General features: G+C 38.3%; 1 protein-coding gene across 1 annotated transcript in view; it reads left to right on the top strand.

The window, feature by feature from the left end:
- The window catches only part of DNAH14 (dynein, axonemal, heavy chain 14), a 324,896-nt gene that overhangs the window by 223,761 nt on the left and 96,978 nt on the right, over positions 1 to 4,157 (top strand). The window lies entirely within an intron of this gene.

The following is a 4,157-nucleotide window of genomic DNA, read 5'->3' as shown; positions in this document are numbered from 1 at the left end:
AATAACACAATTTAAAACACAAATACATTGTGCAACTGTACAAACATATTTTCTTTATGTCCTTATTATATAAGCTTTTTTCTATTTTTAACTTTTTTTATACTTCTGAAACTCTTTTGTTAAAAACTAAGACAAAAACACATACATTATTAGTCTAGGCCTAAATAGGGTAGGGATCATTAATATCACTCTCCCACCTCCACATCTTGTCCCACTGGAAAATACTCAAGGGCAGTAACATGCATGGAGCTGTCATCTCCTATGATAACAATGCCTTCTTCTGGCATACCTCCTGAAGGATGTACCTGAGACTGCTTTGCAGTTAACTTTTTTTATGTAAGTAGAAGGAGTACGCCCTAAAATGATGATAAAAAATATACTATAGCAAATATATAAACCAATAACACCGTCGTTTATTATCATTATCAAGCACTGTGTATTGTATGTGCTGTACTTTTATATGACTAGCAGCTCAGTAGGTTGTTCATACTAGCATCGTCACAAACACGTGAGTAATGTGTTGTGCTACAACATCGGGATGGCCAGATGTCACTAGGTGATAGGAATTTTTCAGCTCCATTATAATCTTAGGGGACCACTGTCATATATGTGGCCCTTCATTGACTGAAACGTCATTATGTAGCCCATGACTACATGTGAATCTATGTCTGTGAATATATGTGTGTGTGTTTATGTATACATACATATTTTTTAGATAAGTCACAAATTCAGAAAGCTTTTAAAATTATTTCTGGGAGCCAGGCAAAGTGGCATATTCCTGTATTCCCAGCTACTCAGGAGGCTAAGGTGGGAGGATCCCTTGAGCTCAGGAGTTCAAGGCCAGCCTAGGAAACATAGTGACACCCATCTATTAAAAAGAAAATTCTTTCTGGACGCTCCCATCATTACTTTCTTTTAGTCCAAGTTTTCTGTTCTTCAGCCAGACCCTTCTTGATATGATTCATATTGTTCGTACCCTTCAATCTTTTTTTAACATCTGGCATAATAATCTTTCCCTTAGGACCCAAGTTTAACTCCTTTTCCACCTCCACATCCACCACCACCTTCACTCACTTGTCTAGAATCTTCCAGGTCTCTATCTAGTGTGCAGCTCTTCTTCCTTTGCCTCCTGGGGATGCTCTTTTGTGATGCTTCAGAGTCATCTTGTCCCTAATTTCCTTCACTGAGACACTGGAATCTCACTTTTCTTCCCTAACAGCCTGAACAGCAGTTGCACATAGAGATTGTAAACACAAGTGCTGCCCAGGTTGAAAACCCAGCTCCTCCATTTATGAGCTGCCCTTGGGCAAGTGACCCTCTGTGTCTCAGTTTCCTCATCTCTAAAGTAAGGGTGGTAATCGTACCTATCTCATAAGACTGTGGTGAGAATTAATAGCACTAATTTGTGTAAAATGTTTAGAATAGTTTCTGGCACGTAGTAAGTGCTCAATAAACGTAAGCTATCATACTACTGAAAAGAACTAGACTTTATATCTACAATTCAAATACAGGCAGGTAGTTTGGTGGAAAGAGTGTCAACTTTAGAGTTAAACGTTGGTTTGACTTCTAAATCTACCTCATGTTACTCTGGGCACTTCATACTCAACATGTGTAAAACCATTCTCAGCCACCATCCATTGCACCTTTCCACCATCAAGGTGCCTGCCTGGGTATTTCCTACTGCAGTGACTGGCATTACTGTCCAAGCCTCCATCCATGCCAGAAATCTGCACATCTTACCCTTTTATTCTAGCCAGAATGCAACATAGTCTGTATGGCCTCTTCCTTTACACCTGCGGGTGCTTCCCTTGGCTCACTCCCGGCCATCCTTCAAGATTCAGCTCATGCGCATTGTGCTAAGTGAAATAAGCCAGGCACAGAAAAACAAATACCTTAACCACACTTCCCTTAAGTATGTAAGGATGTAAATTGTTCCCATGAGAATATGGGTTTATATGCTATCACTTAATTGGTTAGTTGACTTTTTAAAAAAATAAAACATAACTCTAATAATAATTAATACACTGTGCCAAGATCTGTTTTAAGAGCTTTACATATCATTACTCACTGTAATCTTACTCATAACACCCTCTGATGTATGTCCTGTTATTATCCTCATTTTACAGATGAAGAAACTAAGCACAGTAAGGTTAAGAACTTGCCCAAGTTCACACAGCTAGTTAAGTGGTAGATAATCTGATGACAGATATTCTCTTAATTATCATGCCATACCTCCCCTCAACCTGCATTTAACCTTTGCCAAACGTACATCTTCTGAATGCCTACCAAGAATTCTCGTGCCAGATACCAAGTGAGGTAAGTGCTGAGGACTGCATAGTAGTGTGGGCCCTGCCTCCAAGCACCTTACAGCCTAGCAAGTGTAACACGTTTCTGTAAGTGCCAGGACAGACCTATTGACATAATAATACATTGGTGGAACAAGGGAGGAAAGAGTAATTTAATCTATCTGGTTTTAGGGGCAAGGGAAATGGTCAGACTTCAAAGAAGAGATAGCCCATGACCTTAGTATGAAAGATAGGCAAGAGTTTGCCAAGTAGACCAGGAAAGAAGCGTGGAAACTTGCAAAACTGTGGTGGTAATTCACGATTGACTAAGGGAGGATTCTTTTTCTCAAATTGTCAGTGGAACTGCAAGATATTTCCAGCAACAGGGGTTCTTAACCTGGGATCACAGACCCTCAAAGAGTTCTTAGATAGAATTGTATTATAATATATTTGGTTTCCTTTGTAATCCTCATATTTTACTATATGCATTTTGAAATATTATTCTGAGAAAGGGTCCCCAGGCTTCACTGCCAAAAGGGATTCATGGCACAAAAAAGGTTAAGAGCTCCTGAGTCTTAGATCCATGGTGCCAGGAACTTCTCTGATAGAATTATATGATATTAGTTTTGATGACAAGTAGAATTGTGCTGTTAAAAATACTGTTAAATTCTTATCTTGCAATAGATTCAATGGACCAAAGAAGACCTGATGCATGACTCAACTGTATTCGTGGACTTCTTGGATACAAACAAGCCTCATAGAAAAAAGATCTATCAGAATACCAATGACTATAATAAACTTGAGAATGTACTTAATGAATTCCAAATGAAGTTGGGTTTAACACCTTTGGAGGTAAAGCCATATACTATGTAAAAATCTGAGAAGTGTTATATATGTCCATATTTATTTATTTATATATACACACATATACATATATATGTGCATCAAATCAAATATTTTTAAGATGTGTGCGTGTGAGAGAGAGACAGAAGAGAGATTAGGGGAAAAGCACGCCTTCATATTTGAAAGCAGACAATTAGAAGTACAGTTTTATATTATTTCATCTTATTTTGTCTCACTTGATTGAGTGTAATTTTAAAGACAAGGTACATAACTGAGGCTATAGGGAGTGAAATGAATAGAGTTGATGAAGTTAAAAAATGTAAAAGAAAGTGTGGCAACAAGGTGCAAAGTAGCAACGACAGCAAAATGGTTGTGGCTTTTTACATCTTTCTCATTTTGTTGTGGGCAGAGATGTGTTGGAACAAAGACACCAACAAAATCACAGATACCAGAAACAAATTCCCTAAGTCTCTTCCTCTCACCACTTGTCCTTTACCTGCCAAGACAGAACAATTGAAAAGCAGCCTAGCTCTGTTGTTCTCCTCTTCATTCTCTTCCCCCAGTCCTACCACCACCTTCCTGATATCACTCACAAGAATATTAGCATAGCAACAACCCTATTGTACAAATTTACTTTCCCTAAATGTTAATACAAACCAGCTTACTGGATCTAGATTACTGGGTTATTAGAATAGTCATTTTCATTCCTATAAGTAAATTGTATGTAAAACTACAATACACATTTGATTTTTTAATACCTGTAATCAGTTTATTTGTCATAATTTCTCTGCTAGATTTCTCATCCTATGGTGTTCTTCAAGGAAGCCATAGAACACATCACAAGAGCCACAAGGGTCCTTCGACAACTAGGGAGTCACATGTTACTGGTAGGAATTTAAATTTTTCAAATGTTTTTAAGTTCGCAAAATAAAAATTAAGAAACCCCAATAGGCCGGGCGCGATGGCTCACGCCTGTAATCCTAGCTCTCTGGGAGGCCGAGGCGGGCAGATTGTTTGAGCTCAGGAGTT

This window comes from Propithecus coquereli, unplaced genomic scaffold (genome assembly GCF_000956105.1).
Source record: "Propithecus coquereli isolate 6110/MARCELLA unplaced genomic scaffold, Pcoq_1.0 Scaffold205, whole genome shotgun sequence".
NCBI lineage: Eukaryota > Metazoa > Chordata > Mammalia > Primates > Indriidae > Propithecus > Propithecus coquereli.
The sequence above is the reverse complement of the archived record's forward strand: the minus strand, read 5'-3'. Positions and strand labels throughout refer to the sequence as shown.